Source organism: Strigops habroptila, chromosome 1, assembly GCF_004027225.2.
Source record: "Strigops habroptila isolate Jane chromosome 1, bStrHab1.2.pri, whole genome shotgun sequence".
Classification (NCBI taxonomy): Eukaryota; Metazoa; Chordata; class Aves; order Psittaciformes; family Psittacidae; genus Strigops; species Strigops habroptila.
The window spans coordinates 138,082,574-138,102,054 of record NC_044277.2 but is presented as its reverse complement, the minus strand read 5'-3'; the positions used below and the strand labels follow the sequence as shown (position 1 = coordinate 138,102,054).

The window sequence follows — 19,481 nt, the reverse complement described above, 5'->3', positions numbered from 1 at the left end:
CACTCAAGAGTGCTGCAGGAGCTGGCAGAGGAGCTCGCCAAGGCACTCCATCATTTTTCAGCAGTCCTGGTCTAGTGGGCAGGTCCCAGAGGATTGGAGGTTGGCCAATATGAAGCCCCTCTAGAAAAAGGGCAGGAAGGAGGACCCCAGAAACTACAGGCCTCTCAGCCTGACCTCAGTGCCAGGGAAGGTCATGGAGCAGATGATCCTAAGGGAGATCATAAAGCACATGTGGGAAAACAGAGGTATCGGGCCCAGCCAGCATAGGTTCACGAAGGGCAGGTCCTGCTTGACCAGCCTGATCTCCTTCCACAACAAGGTGACCCACCTGGTTGATGAGGGAAAGGCTGTGGACATTGTCTATCTGGACTTTAGTAAAGTATTTGACACCATCTCCCACAGCATTCTCCTGGAGAAACTGGCCTGGATAGCTGTATTCTTTGCTGGGTTGGAAACCGGCTGGATGGCAGAGCCCAAAGAGTGGTGGTGAATGGTGTCACATCCAGTCAGCAACCAGTCATTAGTGGTGTCCCTCAGGGCTCGATGTTAGGGCCAGTGTTGTTTAACATCTTCATTGATGATCTGGATGAGGGGATCAAGTGCACCCTCAGTAAGTTTGCAGATGACACCAAGTCGGGTGGGAGTGTTGATCTGCTGGAGGATAGGAAGGCTCTGCAGAGGGATCTGGACAGGCTGGATTGATGGGTTGTGGCCAATGGTGTGAGGTTCAACAGGGCAAAGTGCCGGACCCCGCATCTGGGCCATGACAACCCCATGCAATGCTCCAGGCTTGGGGAAGAGTGGCTGGAAAGCTGCTCAGTGGAAAAGGACCTGGGGGTGCTGATTGATGGAGTTGAACATGAGCAACTTGTGCCCAGGCAGCCAAGAAGGCCAATGACATCCTGGCCTGTATCAGCAATAGTGTGGCAGCAGGGCCAGGGCAGTGATCATCCCCTGTACTTGGTACTGGTGAGGCCGCACCTCGAATCCTGTGTTCAGTTCTGGGCCCCTCACTGCATGAGAGACATTGAGGTGCTGGAGCGGGTGTAGAGAAGGGCAATGGAGCTGGTGAAGGGTCTGGAGCACAAGTCTGATGAGGAACAGCTGAGAGACCTGGGGGTGTTTAGCCTGGAGAAGAGAAGACTCAGAGGTGACCTCATCACTCTCTACCTTATCACGTTCTACGTGAAAGGAGGTTCTAGTAAGGTGGGGTTGTCTCTTCTCCCAAGTAACAAGTGATAGGACAAAAGGTAATGGCCTCAAGCTGCACCAGGGGAGGTTTAGATTGGATATTAGGGAAAATTTCTTCACCAAGAGGCTGATCAGGCATTGGAACGGGCTGCCCAGGGAAGTGGTGGAATCACCACCCCTGAAAGCATTCAAAAACCATGTAGATGCAGCCCTCAGACACATGGTTTAGTGGTGGTCTTGGTAGTCCTGGGGTCATGGTTGGACTTGATGATCTTAAAGGTCTTTTCCAACCTAGGTGATTTTATGATTCTATGATTCACAGGTTTAATTTCAGTGGTGTCTTCCTACTAACACTTCATTTTAGCTCAGACATGCTGCAACACACTGTGCACTGACTGCACCAGTCTGGACAGGGTGAACACACTGAATGCCTTCAGCTGAGAAAAGCAAAGACCTCATCAAGAAAAATAATACCAAAGATATATTAAGAGGACAAATTCTCAAAATGTACAGGACAACATGCCATTTAAGGACTTCCAACATATAGCAGCATGTCCCAAATAGGGAATACTACTAAATTTTTATATCGATACCTCGAAACCTACGCTTCGACAGCTTAATAGAAAGATAATTTTGGAGGCTATAAAGCCTACTTCCCTTCTTCTCTAATCTAGACCTGCTTCTTCACTTACTGATTTTTTAAGATAGCTCAGCTTCCAATTCTGTTTCATGGCTTCTAATTAACACTTCTCGTTTTAAGTTTGGGAGTAGAAAAAGCAAAGCGATAGGTGATGAGCAGAAGGAACAAAAACTGGCTGTGCAGGATACCCACTACGGGAGCTGGACCACCTCACCTGTAGGCAGGATGGGAAGCAGCTTGGAGATGTCTCCTGCCTGTTCATGAAAACATGAGGGGCTGTGAAAGATTGCTTTCCCACCAGATTGTGGCTGTGTCACACCTACCACGCAGTGACCCAGAGCACCCCTGCCACACACACAATTAAATTCTGTCAAGCCGCTACTGACCACCCCCAGTGCACAGCACATGGCACACTTTAATTTAGCATTAGCAAAATACCAATAGCCCCTAGAGAGACTTGGATTTAATTCTACTCCAAAAATATGTTCACTGTACTAGAAGCAAAGCAGCATCAGCAGTGAATAACAATTATTAATTGTCAGCTCTTCCAACATTTTCATACCTATACTGAATATGTTGGAAAGGATAGCTCCTCTTCCCCAACAGGAATGCCGGAAACAGTATTTTTTCTGAAAAAGGAAGACCATTTCAGATTGCAGACATTAACTCTACATTTCATTTCTAAACTATTCAGATTCTGCAAGCCGAAAAAATAAGAATTCAGTATGTAAAACTGCAGCTCAAATATTTTCAGCAGCCCAGCAAAATCCTCTTGCACACATTCTTGTGAGTTAAAAAACAGATCTGCTGTGAGGCACAGCATGTACCTCATGGCAACTGCAGATTTATGTTTCTGCTCTCTGGGAAGTCACTGCTATGTAAAAGGATATGACTGGCTTTACAGGTCAAGGTAAAATCCATTGCCCTGAAAGGACCAAAATGGAAAACAGATCTACCAACCTATTAGTTCTAGCACAGAACTATCACAAGGGGTTGAGAGGTAGGATACACCACTGCTGATTTATACAGTTTAAATAGCACAGTCAATGTTTTTCTTCTCCATTTGACAACTTCTCTTTTTGCTTTACATTTTCCTTGCTTTTCAGTCCTTTGGAAACCTCACTCACAAGGGAGAAGATGCCACATTTCCCCTGGAACAAAACTGGCTTATGACACATTGTACAATTCCAAAAATACATAATGCATTAATTTGACACACTCCTGTCATCAAGGCCTTAATTTCTAATATCTTGTTTTCCAGATACAATTAAAAATTTTCTCTGCCTCAGCTATCTAATTTGTACCACTTTAAGAGGGAGAGTTCCTTCCTATCCACCCCAAGGTCCTTCACGTGGGAGATTCCCAAACCTCCAGGGGAAGGTCCACTTGAGTGTCTTCTTGAACGTACCACGTTCTCACCCTAGCAAGTGACTATTAGTCAGCTGCTTTTCTCAACCAACACTTAATATTTTAATTCCTGTATTTGCTTGACTGATTACCCCTCTTTTTCTGTGAATTAACTATTCCCCCCTACTCTTGTGTTCCCATTAACTCTCTCCTTTCACCTTGGTTTTGCTCTTTGGAACTATGTGTCCCTCCTCTTTTTATCACCAGGCTACCAGGCATACAAGTTCTCAAATTTTGCAAAGGATTACAGCAATGATTTCTGTGTGATATTCTAAAAGTCTAGGAGTGTTATCTGGCAATTTTTCAAGTAGAATCCTAAAACTTAAGTGGAGCATTTTCTGTAAAATAGATGTGCTTCTGCTATATAAACCTTATGCCCTGCTACCATCTCTACAATTACAGTTGCTTCTCTTTCAATGTAAAAAAGGCAGGGACAGAGAGAGAGGATATCTGAATATACTGTAATGCTTTATAATGTATTCTTCTGTAGACAATTAACTGTAGTCTGTGAGTAAGGGAAATGCAAGAGATCCACCTGCTCACAGGGTTGTGACCTTTCTGGTGACTGTTAGGAGTTACACAGCTCCATTTCATCTTCACAACAGACCTCGCCTGGTTAAATATTACATATAACTTGCAGAAAGCAGAAGAATTATTGGTAGAGCCAGTATTAAAATGCAAGAGACCCTTCTTTTTTTCTCCCATAATACTGAGCTACCCCTGCAGTGACCCAAGATGAGGGGACAGCTGACTAGGAGGGGACAGAGACACAGCACTGTCAATGCCACCACAGACAGTATCGTCATAATCTGACCCAGCATCTGTCTTTCCCTCATGTCCCTCCTCATACATCTTTTTCTCATCCTGCAGCTCCAACTCTACATACATACAAATCAAATGACCTGGTGCTATATTTTCTCATAGAATGTCCATAAGTCTTACTCCCTGGTTTCAGAGTTTTATGGTACATAGAATAATGGGAGAGGACCCAAAAAAAATCACAACCCCACACAAACCATAAATTGATTTTGCTGACATCAATCTTGCCTCTCTAAATCAGCCCTAATTTCAAATACCAAACGAAAGGATGCTTTACGGACATAATAAATACTGGTTATTATTTTTCATAGCCTTCAATACAGAGCCTTTAGCACTTGTGAAAGACAATTACAAAACGTTATTCCAACTCCATACATCACCAAAGCAAAACAGTGAATGTAATATACCAGCATACACCACTCTCTGTGACTCTGTAGGGATGTCTGGGAAAAACACAAAGCAACATTGATAATTTTAAAGATTCCCTTTCTGTGTCCTCTCCCACTGTTTTTTGTTAGTGCCTTCATCATCTCGCCATCGAAAATCAGGGCACCATTCACTGTCATGAAGCTGTATAACCTGGACATAAAGGAAAACCAAAGCTCTCCTTGTTGGACCAAATCCCTTTGATGGGAACACTGCCAAGTGAAAGCAGCCTGGCCAAGCCATGTAAGAGGTTAGGAGGCAGGGGATTGCATAGCAATCTTGGTATTTCTGGATGCAAGTTCAGGAAAGACAAAGCAAAGGCAGGTGCTGGTAGCTGCAGAGGACGCCTGAGGAGTCACTCCATGGCACTGCACACGTGGGCCAAGGCTGATCTTACTTTTCCTTCCCACATACCTGGGCAAGCAGCCCAGCTAAAATGCACACAGCACCGGCATGGAGGATCGGCTCTGAATGTGCTCTTTTTATACCATATTCATTGGCCAATTTGATCAAAAAAATGTACCTCAATTCTGCCCAGCACAAAAAAAAAAAAAAAAAAAAAAAAAAAAAAATTTAATGGAGCTGAAGGGTCACTGCCCTGGAGAAAATTACCCTGACTTGGGCAAGAAACTAAAAGAAACAGAAGAAGAAAGACTGGAAGATGTGTCTTCATGGGGTCAAACATACTCTTGGTCATGTCTGTCAGTAACTGCGGTTCTTCTGCTAACTCTGCATAATCCTTTGCACAAAATATGTCTGAAACAATTTTTAAAAGTATTTTTTTAAAAAAAGAAAAATCTTTTTGCAACTATGAAGGCTAAAAAAAGATTCAGTTTACAGATTTTACCCTGGGCTACTTCACTACACACCTCATGTGCAAATTTATTACAGGAAAATGTTACCTAATAAAATTTATTATGTTGGTTTTTTTTTGTTACCTAACTTAATTAAAAACTTCTTGATTTATATAATTTATTATGGCATGACCATTGTTAATGAAGCTCACAAAAGGAAAAATTCATGCAAAGGAGATGAAAGAGAGCAGAATGAAGGATTATGTTCTTAGGCTCCTGAGGCAAAGTAGTCTGAAATAAATGCAAGTTGTGAGTGTTTGAAGCAGAGGGTGCATTCAATGTAATTATTTCAGACTGCATGCTGATTGCAAAAGATTAACATAAATAGGAATTGTTACTGCAGATGTTTCTATTCTTGCTAGGAAATCCCTTGAATATAGAAAGCACAGAATAAAAAATACGAAGTTGCTATACTACAGCATTGTAACATTTGTTCTATTCTTTCTTTTGCTCTAGACATATGAGAAAAAACATAAATAAAACTGTTCATCTTCAGGCCTTGAAGGAAAAACACCACTCCCCTCCGGCTGCATGACAAAACATCTAGATGTAACCTCACTGCTCATCAGTGTTTTGGGACATTCACTCCTCCCTCCCAGAAGTGCTCTTAGACTACACTTCACTAGGTTACTCTCTGGAGCTTACGTGGCCTGCAGCTACAACCATAGTCAGTACAACGAAATCTGCAGCAATTAACAGCTTTTAAGATCTTTGCTCCTCCATTCACAACAGCAAATTGGACACATAAATAATTCACATGCAATTTTGATATTTCCGTCTCCCTTTCTACATTAAACAATGGCAAAATTTCCATTCAGTCTGGAAAAAAAAACCAACACAAAACTTCTTACTGAAAAAAAAAAAAATAGAAGTAGGTAAAAATGTCTCACAACTAGAGGCATGTATAATACATCTCATCATATCTTCTGTTTTACTTCCTCTTCTCATAATTTGCTTTCTTGTCTCAGTAGGATCACAATGCACAGAAACCAAGAAGAGTAAATGCCTCAGGGCAGGGCTTTTTGACTGTAACTTCAATTTGCTCAGGTCTTTCACTGCAACATTTATTGCAGTGATGAGAGAGAATTATACAGCTATTCAGACTCCCTGGTTATTTGTGAACCAGCTTTATGAAGTATCCTCTACACTCGCAGAGATTGCTATGAGTCAAAGATGCCATAGTCAGTACAATATCTGCCTGTAGGCTGAACAATATTTCCTATGGTTCTGCATTAAACATGGAACAAAAAAGTCATATGAGCCTTTCCATACAGCAACATACATCTCCAAGTACCCTAATGTTTTGCAGTCATCAATGGCAGGACAGCGAGCTACACCACCATGGGCCAAACCTCAGAGCTCCAACCCATTGCCTGGACACCAAGGGGGTGCAGCCTCCTGCCCTTTACATTCCTCAGCTCCCTGCGTGCTCCATACTGAATGGTGTCAGGAACATGCCAGACCCAAACCCAATTTTCTTGGGCCAGGCAGGACAATGTTCTCTGCTGCCTGGTACTCACTGTGCTGCAGTGTCCACCACGACGGGCCCAGGACTCTGAGCACCTTTGCTGTCCAGCTCTGCTGGCTCCTTCCCAGAAGAGATCAGGCCATGAGGAGGATGGCCACACTGTGACCAGCGATTTGAACACTGCCAGGTACCAGAAGCCCATAGAGCACATTTGTCTCCCAGCACAGACACTGCTACAGCACCTGGCAAAGACAGTTTTAGTAGCAAACTCCATCGACAGCACAACACACCTCACACTCTAAATCTGTCCCTCTGTTTCAATGTTATGAAACAGTATCATCGACTGCAGTTCAGGTATACAGCTTTAAAATAAAATGTACTAGGGCAAAAACAACAGCCCTAACATTTACAGAGCGACTTTCAGTGGAGCGGATCTCACAGGAATTCTTAAGTCTTTCCAAGCCAATAGTAAAATGCCACAGGTTTTCAAAAGTGTTGCTATGGGCAGGGTTTGGGTCTCTGTATATATGATTTCTTCTATTTGCTGCCAGCTGCAAGGGGTCAAATGCTGACAGAGCACGGAAGCAATTCTACATAACAGCATTGCAGAGGAAGAAAAGCATGGTCCGTGGCACTGCAAGCACAACGCAACCACAGGGGATTGAAAAAGATGGAACAAGCAAAAAAAATAAGATAGAAATGCTGGTTCCCCCACACAGAATAGTAGGGTTGCAATGGAAACTTTACCATATTGCAGAGAGGAGTGGGGCATTTATGGGCACAATTACAAATTCTGCAAATCCTTTCCAAAGGACTGTCCTTGAACAACTGAAGGAAGATCCCAATCTCCCTGAACAAACTACGTAACAGGGCTCAGCAGGAATGAAATGCATTGTATGACTGTCACTGCTATAATTTTGAGCAGAATTCTGTTTTAGTAGCCTGTCAGATGACAAGGGTAGATACGAATTCAATAGATAAAAGTGAAGTCCCAGAAATAGTTATTTCAAGTATTTTTTTATCACAAGTTAGGAACAATACCTCACTTCCCATTTGGACATATGCTGTGTTCAAATCGGTATGAATAACATCCATTCTTAAGGTGTTTTCATTATCACTTTGCGTAAGACTGTAACAAAGGGGGCAGCACATGCATTATGGACATAAATCTACCATTGCTTGCATCCACCTTAATCAAAGCAACTTCAGTGAGCTCAGATTTATGCAGGTTTACCTCAACTCCTTAAATGCAAGTGATGAGTGATTCTCCAGGAAAAAAAATAATAAAAATAAAAATCCCACAATACTGATATTGCCAAAACAAATAGCGACATCATCACTAATCTGAACACCTCTGTACAACCCTTTTCTCAGGTCTGAACATTCCTATGGCTTCTTCTCCTTCTAAGACTCCAGCTCCATCCCAGCAGACCCACTAGTCAGCTCCAGCAGGGGTCCAGGACCAGCTCCAGGCACCCACACTGAAACTCTTCTACTGCCCTGCTGCTCATAGTCCACACAAGGCCTTAAGTTGGTGGACTGGAAAGAGTCCTCTGCAGCTCACACCTTAACAAGAGAGGAAAATATAACTTTCAAAAAGCAGCAGCAATGAAAAGGGAAAAACAACAGGAAGATAAAAAGAAAACAGTAAAAAGTTTAGGGACTGTAAACATTCTCATTAGTATCCAAATATTTGCAAGGAAAATTGCACAAAGTTTACTTTTACAAAGTTGACACACTGCTATGCTGTAATAAAACATTTCTCCACCCTTGAGTGGGAAATGCAAAAGTGCGGTAAGCCTTTTGAAGACTCTTCTGTCACTTGACAACACCATACCTTCTTATTCAGAATGACCATTTTCCCCTGAGAAAGGAAAGACCTATCCATCTCCCATTTCAGACCTCCTAATCTGATTCTTTTTCTTTGTTGTGCCAACAACACCTCTAATGGACTTTATTCTTTGAATATCACTTTGGTTCAGAGAAAAATTAGAACAAGGTTCGGGGAGGGTGGTAGAAAAACACCAAAACCAACCAACCAACCAACAAACAAACCAGACAAAACAAACAAACCCAAACCCAAAGAATATATGGCTGGCAAGTTAGAGGTTTTAAGCCTACATTGCAAAATGCCACATAGGACTCCTCCATTGCTGAGATCATTGAAATCTCACCTACCCACCCTCCCCTAAACCATGCCACTGACTAGGGGAAAAGAATTGAGCACTTTTCCACAGTAAGGTTTTGGAGAAGACCTTCTGAAGCCCTGAATCACAATGTTGAAGGCTTTATGCAAATGATGGCAATTAAAAACATCCTCGGCTCACACATTATAAACTCCAAAGGCAGTATTTTAGAGTGCATTAAGCCTAAGTTTCACAGCAGCAGGGATTTGTCATCATTGGTTTTACACACTGGACAAGCCACCCATCCTATAAAGAAACTCCTCTTTTGTAGAAAAGCCTGGCAGCGCTTGAACAGACGTTTAAGATGACAACTTCTGAGGGAAGCCCATTACTGCTAATAGCTGTGAGCACTTCACACAGATGCCCACAGACAGAGCTCCTGTCCAAGATGCTTCCCTGAATGGATTAGGAGCTCCATGACTTGCCCTTTGTACCAATGTCCATGCCTCAGCCCTGACAAATCCCAATGTCCTCTATGCACCCAGAACACCCATTTTCTCAGGGCCCAGGAAAATACCTGCATCAGGGCTGCCAAGAAGGTAATTGCAGGCTTAGCAGGGATATATTTTAGCATCAGCGGGATGTTTTATCTTTTACTGCTCACCAGAGGTACAAATCTTATGGAAATGTTTCAGCATGTCCTGATCTTTCTGCCCTTCAACTCTTCAGATAAGCCTTCTTACACAGGTATTTTATCTGGTACATCCCTGCCAACTCTTTATAGACAGTACTTCCCCCTCATGCTGCTGCCAAGCCTGACAAATGCAAGTCCAAACTGAGGAACACTGACTTGTCACATCTGATGAATTATTGCTGACAGAGGCTTTTGTTTGGTTCCTTTGGGAGTTTGGTGGTGGTGTTTTTTATCCTGGATGGGCAAGGAAATCCAAACAACCTGGGGTCAAAGCTCTAATGAAAGATCAAAGGCTTTCACCAGCAAAAGGAACTACAGCACAGCATTAGAATGAAAGGTGAACTTTATAATGTCCCACAGAGCCCCCGCAGTAAAGACATGTGCCCCAAAGCCATGGTCTGACATGGCTGGAGGTGCCCTTGAGGTGATGAAGCTCACGGGGAGTCTACAAACACCCACTTCCCGCAACAGCAGTGGCATCAAGACACCAGCACTGCCACTGGGCACCTGACTTTCAGACAGTGTTTTCGTTGCTTGTCGTCACAGTTGTTGAATAGTACTATTCTAATCATCATGTCTGAGGAATACAGTGTTCCTCTCCAACCTGGAAAAGGATATGGCACAGCAAGCAGGTTCCACAGAGTTTACACAAATGGGCTTCCCCCCTCCCCCCGCTCTGGTGTGAAAATGATGAAAATATAATTACACTTTCTTATATTTTGAATTTGTTTAGGAAGTGAAAACACAGAGCACTCGCTTTTAATTTCCCTTTTCCATTCTTCATTTAGCAAGAACTATAAAAATTCTCTTGAAGAAGTAATATATTCGAGACTAATAAAATTCAAGTGCAAAATGTTTTCAGAGGCAGCTCAGGTACAATTATTAAGTTGTCAAATAAAATCACCTAGTCTAAGTTATACTGGAGAACAGAAAAAGTTTATAAGTAATTTCTCAGACCAAAACAGAACTACTTCCAGGAGCAACACTTCAATCCAAGATGCTGGTAGCTAATGCCAAGAACACAGAGTATGCGAGTGAAAACAGTGAACCTGACTACCGTGTCAATGTTAGCAAGAAGTCCACCTCTCCCCAGTATCCAACTTTCATACTACAAACCTTCCACCTCTATAATCAGCCTACCTCTACTCACATCAACTGATCATAACAAGCTCAGCATCTGTAATTAAAAACAAACATGCTGGTTTTTTCTAGATGGCGATAGTGAAGTACACTTTCCTGATAGCTGATCCAACGAAAACAAATCTTTCTCTGTCAACTGTGGTATTTAAATCACTAAAAAAAATTTCCCTGTCAGTGCCATTTACCTGCAACTGACTGGTCCAAAATTACGAAACAATAACATGGGAAAGGCTGAGACAGATCACTCCATTAGTTCCTGCATATACACATTTACATCTGCAGTCACAAAAATGTCACTTTTACTACAATACAGGTATTTATTAAAGTCAATTCTTTTTGACCCCTTACCTTTAACATTTTTACAAAAAAGGTAACAATAATATTTAAAAAAAAGAAAAAAAAAAAGGAAATTATGCACACATGGTCACAGAATCAGCCTGTAGCTCCTCACTGCTTTGCATTCCTGAAGCACTACTCTGCAAGCCTGTTGGTATTTTAGTCTCCCTTTGCAGAAGCCCAAGCAATTACTCAGGATTCAAAGCTGCACTCCACAGCTTCTAGAACCAGAATTTAAAACTAGCAGGTTTAGCCCATATGATTAAAATTGCTTCATTAAAACAACAAGCATGATACAGAAACTCCAGTCAGCAAGACTTCTTTTGGGGAGACCATAGAGAGACAGAGCTTACCTGCTCTGCAACTCCACAGCAAGGGGAAAATGATGGACCTGTGCAACCTGCAGCATCCTCATTCACCTCATGTTTTTCTAATGATTTCCTATGTAACTCAAGCATCCATAAACTTTTTAACACAATTTACTCATCATCAAAGCATCATCATGATCATTGCATGCCACAGTGAGAAAAATACTAAGGTGACAATGCATGGAGCTGACACTGAGTTTCTCTCAGGCCAGGCTAGGTTTTCTTCGGAGAAGGGACAGAGCCTGTAGAAATACCCTTGTGGTGTGGTGATACAGCCACACAGAAAGTCCAAATTGGAACAGTATTTTTACATAAACTACAATTAATGCAAAATAAATTTTATGGGCTCTGACCTGCAGTCCGATTTCATATCAGGAAAGATCTCTAGCATGCCAGTTTTTTGTATGTAAGAAATAAATACACATTTTGGAGCTGAAACCAGTGGCAAAGGTGTAATATGGCAAGCTTGTGAGAAAGAGCTGTTCTCCGACAACAAAGACTGAATGCAAGAGCGTACATCAATTATTGCTGCACAAGCCAGATCAAAAGAACAGCACACAGCTGATACATTCATAGTTCTTCATGCAGCATGACAATGAGAAGGACTGAGATGCTATTAGACAACACAACAGCATGCATTCAATTTTTAACAGATTCGTGCAAGTATCTTTTTTTCTCACAATCAAGGGAAGGTGCAATGCTACTGACACTGCACAGTTGACTGCTGTTGTTCGATGTGTTAAAAAAAAACCTGCTATAATTAAGGAACTGCTTGGCCTCTGTCCATTTTGTTCCACACTGCTGCCTCACACTTGTTTAAAGAACTGAGAAAATTTGTTGAAAATGTGGCAGATAGTGGGAAAAAACAGTTAAGCTTGACTGGTTCAAATTAGGCGGCATTTGTACAGATGGAGCACCTGCCGTGACTGGCAAGAAGAACAGTCATGTCGCCTTGCAAGGAAAGTTTTTGGATCAAAAGTTATTGAAATACCATTTGTATCCATCAGGAATTTTTTATGAGCCAAAGATTTCAGTTTCTTACATGTGTCAGTCCTGTCATCTCCTACTCTAGCAAAATAAGCATTTATGCATGAGAGCTGCCAATAAGCGTACCATGTAATTGATGAAAATGATGAGCAGAATACATACACAATGTCTTCTATCAAAGGCCAAAAACCGTGAAAGATTCGGGAAACAGAATGACCAATACATTTTCTTAACGGAAATTATTAACCCTTCAATGACAACAGTCTGCTTAAAACCAAGAATGGGATCAGAAATCTGGTCTGTAGGGACATGACAGCTCAGCTTTGCAGCCTTAATATGTACTTAGAGGGAAAAGATTGCCCATTTACTGCATGCTGTCATCCATGTGCTGTTTTTGAGATGAAGCTGAGATATTCTGATTCTATTTGAATTGGCGTGCTTCTGTTCTTTGCAGTGGGAACTTGCCTCTGTTCTTAGAGGAGTACTTGCATGAACACTATACGCCCAGTGCTTCTGTTTCTTTTTAATTCTAATGCCTTTAAAATAGCCAACCACATAGATTCATTTGAATGTCCAAAGGCTTCACACTTTTGCTGCAAATTATCCACATGCACATAAAAATGTATACTGTGTAATTATTACAAAAATACTTTGCATGAAGCAGATTCTGCCAAAGGGATACACATTTGTAATCTGGATGAGGAAAATAACCCTCACGGGCTTTTCACATGTCCCACTAACTCCCAGTGTAAGCATATTAAATAGTCATTCAAGCACCCTAATGACATGTTGAATACTCACAATCGTTACAAACAAAGTATCTTTAGTTAGTACAATTGCAAAAGCATGGAACCCAGTTTTGGAAAACTGCAAAAAAAAATTACTCCCTTTAAAATCAATGTTGTTTTTCTGTGGAAGAAGAACTAACTTTCACTGCAACTTTGACTGAAGAGAAAATGGTAACGCTGTAATGCCATTAAAACTAACAGCATCCACAAAGTATACCTCTTAAGACAGCCTGCCACTAAGGCATGCCCCCTTTAACAAGACATGCCTCATTAACCGAAGTAGTGCATCCAACGGATGAAGCAGGAACATGAAGTGACCCCCCCAGGAGAACACTCTGTGTCAGACTTCCACAATTTAAGTAAAATACAGGTTGTTATGTAAGCACTGCAATATACAGATTTATACAGATAGTATTTTCCAATGGAATTTTGAATCCATCCCCTAGCTAATTGAACTGACTCTGAAAAGCAGAGGCAAAACTTATTCAAGTACATCAAGCTATGTAGTGCTAATTTTCATCTCTGTGTAAGTAAAAATTCCAAATATCCAGCTCAGTGTATCTCTGAAAAGGCCTTTTACTAGTCCCATTTACTCAAGAGGCATTTTTATCTTCTTTCTATCTGTGGAGTGGAGACACAAAAAGCTAAGTTCAGTCCCCCAGCAAGGCTTCTAGTCCCACGGAAATCAACCAGAAAATCTTTTCTGGACTCCCATGGCACAAGCAGGGAGCTGAGTCAGAGGGCTATAGTACAACCCCACTGACCTCTTCATCCTTTGGGAAGCCAAACTACCCAGTTCAGCTACAACTTTCTCCTTGCTGTCTTTTAATTTTCCCCTATTACTATTTTTTTAGAATTTTATTATTCCCTTATTTCCTTTTTACTGTTCCCATTTCTCTCTCTTTTTCTGATCCCTGTAAAAGTTCATACCTTCCAGAGGGAGAAAACCCATTTTAATTCAGCTAACATTGCCTTTTCGTTGCTGATGGGAGTACTCAGGAGCTATGCCGATCCTTACAGTAAAGGTTTTTCCAGTGTCCAATGTGGGAGTCAGTGCAGAAAGAAGCTAATTTAAAAAAAAAAAAAAAAATAAAAATAAAAGAAATCTACTTGCTGAAGGTACTCAATAGAGCATTTAGATATCCAGGAGGAGAAAAATAGAAGTTACTTTCTTTTTCAGCAGCAGTTAAGCATTGTGTTTATTCAAACTAAGTCTCCATGTAAAACAAGCCAGCGCCAGCTACAAACTCTGCTTTGTCTACAGGGGTAAGTAATGCAAGTCATCAATGGCAAGCATGAACAGAGACACCAATTACCCACAGAAATCTTGATGAAGCAGGAAATACATCTTTAATTGTGAAATAATGAGATCTTCCTCCACAGTGGGGTTGGCAATTGTTTACCTAAACAATGAGCTCAGCTGAAGCAGCGACTAGAACCGACACCACATCATACTGCTTTTTCTCTGGGATGCACCCACGTGTCCCTTGTACATCCAGGCTAACAAACTGCATCAGAATGACAGGCAAACAGAAACTACTTTATGAAAAGAGCTGGATTAAAACTACAAGCAGAGATCTAAATTCACCAGAAGAGAACAACTCTAAGTTTGATGCTACTTTACCCACAGCACATTGGATTTCAGAGTACAAGGCACACTTTGTTGCATGTATTTACAGACTGCAATCCATTTAAAAATACCTACTGCTGAGAAATTCCTATATCCTTATTGCTTGTAGTTGCTGTAGCCATCTCAACATTTGCTTCACCCTAGCAGTGAAGTGCACTATCAAAACTGTACTTCCTGGAGATTACTTTCAGTAACTAAAATAATATTTTAAAAGGCTTGGCCAAACAAGTCAAGGTAAATGCTACATATTCCATTAACTCAATTTATTCTTGGCTCACAAGACCATCATTTTAAAATTACGTCCTGTTTAGCATTATTATAAGTTTCTAAATTTCATAGCTCTATAAGAGTTTACTCTAAATTTATGAACAAATTTTACTGGATGAAGCAAAATTATAAAGATGATTTTTCTAGCCACAGAACACTAATTTAATCTGCATTCTCAGGGAAGGGCTGATCCAAACACCACGCATACAGATGACAAGGACAATAGTTACATGTAAATCCCATAAGTCATCGCAAATGCAATATCCTCCTCTGAGAAAAAGTGCCTTCCTTAGTCCATTTTCTGATTACTTGAAATGGCAACAACAGATATTTCTACACATATCCCTGCTTTCTTAAATAATTCCTTTAATTAAAAAGTTTAAAATCTTCCTACCAGTGAGCCACAAATCCCTTGTCCTACTCCCATAAATATTCCTATTATAATGACAGGAAATACCCTTAAAATCAAGATTTCAAGGTGCTTCTGTAATAAAGTAATACATTTTCTCTGGGTTTAGACACCCAAGTCAGCACTTCCGAGTAAGGTTGTATTTTATAAATTTCAGTTCTACTGCTTGGAGATTATTTCTTGGGCTGGCATTTGCTCTGAAGTTACTCTAACACAGCTTCAGTGTCAGCAGGAAGTTTCTTACCTCCCAAAAGATCTGAAATACAGACCCCATAAAGCACACAGAAGAGACAAATCACAAATGTACACTTAAATTATGCCTTCCTTCTACTTGTGGAGACACTCTCATGAACTTTACTAGCACAGGACTGGGTCCAGAGCACAAACCTGTATGTCTATTAAAATGATATTTCTTTTTCAATTAATCTCTCATTTGAGGCAAAACACATTAATTTCTTGATAGTCGCAGATACAATCATCCTGCTCATTCCCTCAGGCCTTGATCTCCAAGATACTGAGCAGCTTCAACTTGCCCTAAGGCAACAGAAACCTACAGTTACCCACAGGAGCATATTTTAGCTGGACTGAAGCAAATTTTACAGCAGACCTCAGACAAGGCAAGATCAGGGCTCAGTGACCCAACCAGCAACAGCTGAGAGATCTGGGTTTAACCCCAAGTTCTTCTCCTTCTGAAATCAAAGACTTCTCATTAATGCCAATGGGCGCATCCCCACACAGTATGCTAGAACCATCTGACAATGGGCCCAATCCTGCTACCTTCAGCCATCAGAATACTACCTGTAGGAGTAGTCCCACAGAAACCCATGGCACCCTGCACCAAAGGCGGGCTGTAGAATCAGCTAAGCAATCACACTGCTATAATTCATTCCGAGCATTTTTACTGTTTAGCAACTAACCTAGAAAATTAGTCTCTGAACATAGCAAAGGTTTTGCAAATTAGTTCATTCCACAGCTTAAACACTTTCTTTCCCTCTAAATCAAACTAGAAGCCCATTGTGTGCCTGTCCTTTTTAATTAAATTACTAAGAATAATATGAGCGGGTAAGCCATATGCACACTGGGGTGCTCTATATCAAAGCCTTCAAGCTACTGCCTTCAGCAGGGCATGACGCACACCTTGCAATTTAAATGTACAAATTATTAGACAGATTACCACAAGAAGAAATTCTTGCCAGTTACTTTTCAGCGTTCAGAAAAGGCTATCCTAGTCAGAGTTTTCACCTTGAAAAGTACTCATTTTCCTTTTCTTGCCAAATCTGTAACATTCTCATGGATATTATTATTATTTTTTAAATAATTAGAATTATCTCAAAAGCATTAGTTTGTCATTTTCATATATATGTATGTCTGGGCTCACTTCTTCGAAGTGAGCACTGAGCGTTGTTTGCCTGGTTTTATTCTGACTCTAAGTAGTTGGCTTATTCATGCTTTTCAAGTTATTTGGCTGATTTTACTCTGTAATCACACCATTTCTGCTGTCGAGGGACATTCCAAAAGACTGGGTGATAAGCAGCATCCTGAATCACTTTGCGATTTTCGAACAGACACCCTAAAAATCGTCTAGTTTTTGAAGGCAGAAGCCAAAAAGAAAGAACAATTCCAGCTGGCACATCTCCAAGTTTTTGGAGAGGGAAATTCTGGGCGTGTAGATTGCCAGAAAGGCGAGAGAGGAGCCTGCAGTTTCCACTCGCACACACACAGAGCAGCCGGTACCCGCTTGCTGCGAGCAATCACGGCACTTCAGTGCGGGCTCTAAGGTCGCGGCCGCGCCCCGCTCGCCTCGGGGGCTGCCCCTGAGCCCCGGCGAGCTCCAGCGCCACCGTACACCGTACCGGGTGCCTCACCGGGCAGCGGGGCAGGGCGGCCCGGGCCGGTGCAGCTCACCTGGGCGCGGCGGGCACCACCGCTGCCCCTGTAGCCCGGCCACCGCCCGCTGCCATTTGTTGCTCGCGTTCACAAGGAGCTGCCCTCTCCTTCCACCGCATCACAGCCACCGCCGCCTGCTCCGTAGCAGCTGGTCCCGGTGGGTCTCAAAGTGGAAAAATCCCACGGCAACACATACATGGCGTTTCCCCATCGCTCCCCGCAGCCCCCTTCCCCGCCAGCCGCCTGCATGCTGATCAGCGCGACCTCCGGCTGTTCGCCCCGCACACGGCCGGGAGCGCCTCAGAAACACAGACATAGGGGTGCGCTTTTTCCCCCACCCTCCCGTTTTTCCGATGCTGCTCCGGTACGGGATCAGAGTCTCAAATCCCTCGTTTGCTCCCAAGCGAGGGGGTGGCAGCCAACCTCCTCACAGCCTCCGCCTCTTGATTCTCATCCCACATACCCCAGCTGCCTTGGCGGAGCCCGCGCCCCATCATCCCCCAGCACTCACGGGGAGCCAGGAGCTCGGGAGTATCTCCGCTGGCCCTCGCCTGTCAGTGCTGGGGGCACGGCAGTAGCCCCTCGGCGGCAGCAGCAGCTCTGCTCGCCTCCCTCTCTCCCTGTCGAGTTTCCTCCCAGCGCTGCCGCCCCTCAGCGCGGCCCCGCAACTCACATGGCAGAGCGGCGCCTCCCCGCAAAACTTCGCGGCGTGTCACCCCTAACGCTGCCGCTCGGCTCAGCGCGGCTCGGTCCGCGCTCCAGCGGCGCAACAGGCAGCGCAGCCTCACCTGGCGCGGAGCCCCCGCGCCATGGGAGCGACGGGCGGAGCCTGCCGCGGCGGGGCCGGGGCAGCAGGGCCCGGGCGCAGCCACCGCCCGCCAGCCCTGCTGCCTCCGCCGGGCGGTTGTGCCTGCCGCGCCGCGCTGCCTCCCGCCCCTGCGCTGCTGCTGCTGCTGCAGGCAGGGAGACAGGCAGGGAGGGAGGAGAGAGCGGGGCGGGGAGGCAGGGAAGGAGGAGACTTCCCTCTCGCTCCCACAGCACAGCGGGAAGGTGCCCCCTTCTACCTCCTCCCGGAGGGCTGGTACTAGTCCGTCCTTCCCGGGCACTGCCTTTGGCTCTGCCCGCAGAGCTGTAGGGGTTGGTGCGCGGGAAGCAGCGCTCACTTTGCACCCCGCGCTGGAGGCCGGGCAGAGCCCCCGTTCCTGCTGGGGTCCCCGCTGGCCTGCGGAGTGTGCTCAGAGGGTACTTCTGCTCTCCCCAGTGCCCTCCAGGTCCCCCAGCAACAGCTGAATAAAGTTGTTTTGCCAATCTGAATGAAAAGCTTCTATTGCCAGCGTGTAACACTTCATCTGGCAAACTTGCCACTGCACAGTCTTTGATACGATAGGTAAACTTGCTCTGCACCCAATCTGATCTTGCGTGGAACCAGTTATTCAGACCCTGCTTTGGGTTTACCATGATTCTTGCCAGGGTGACTTTATTCTCCGAGAGGTGCTCCTGGTGAAATGTGTTATGTTGCAGCAGTTGCATGGACTGTCAAAATACAGGCTTGAAGGAACATCACCAGTTAGTTGCCTCTCTCACTCGAGCACTCATTTGCTTTTGTGCACTTTTCTGCTCCAGATCAGCAAAGCATTCTAGTGCCTGTCTCCAGCTGAGAGCATCTGGGTAGAAGGGGTTTAGAAAGATTCATCTTTGCTTGGTAGCTAGTTTGATTTAAGGTGAAAGCCACCCAAGATTCTACATGGAACAGAAAATTAATTGGCTTGTATTTTCTTGGTGCCTTTTTTGCCTTTAGCTATACTAAACTGTTTTATCTCCATATAGGCAATTGTTAAAAAGAAACTCCTGGCTCAGAAGGACGGCTGCTATGGCCACAGACAGGTGGTCTTTTCCGGGGCAGAAGGAAAAGCTTGCTGCTACTGGTGAACCCAGGACAATCTAATACAGTGCTAAATACCATTCTCCATCATTAAACCTCATTCTTGGGAGTCTCTGCCGAAGTAAATACTTCTCTGAGTAATGTGGCTGCATCACTTTAGCT

At 43.5% G+C, this 19,481-nt stretch overlaps 1 protein-coding gene across 3 annotated transcripts in view; it reads right to left on the bottom strand.

The window, feature by feature from the left end:
• Positions 1 to 18,439, bottom strand: part of LRRC3B (leucine rich repeat containing 3B) — a 43,064-nt gene extending 24,625 nt beyond the window's left edge. Inside the window, exon 1 of one of the 3 annotated variants that reach the window (XM_030512500.1) lies at positions 18,111 to 18,439. The gene's annotated coding sequence lies outside the window, so the exon portion shown is untranslated. Of the gene's footprint in view, positions 1 to 17,948 lie in introns of all 3 variants that reach the window. The other 2 variants (XM_030512508.1, XM_030512517.1) reach the window with 2 other exon arrangements.
• Between the last annotated feature and the right edge of the window lie 1,042 nt (positions 18,440 to 19,481).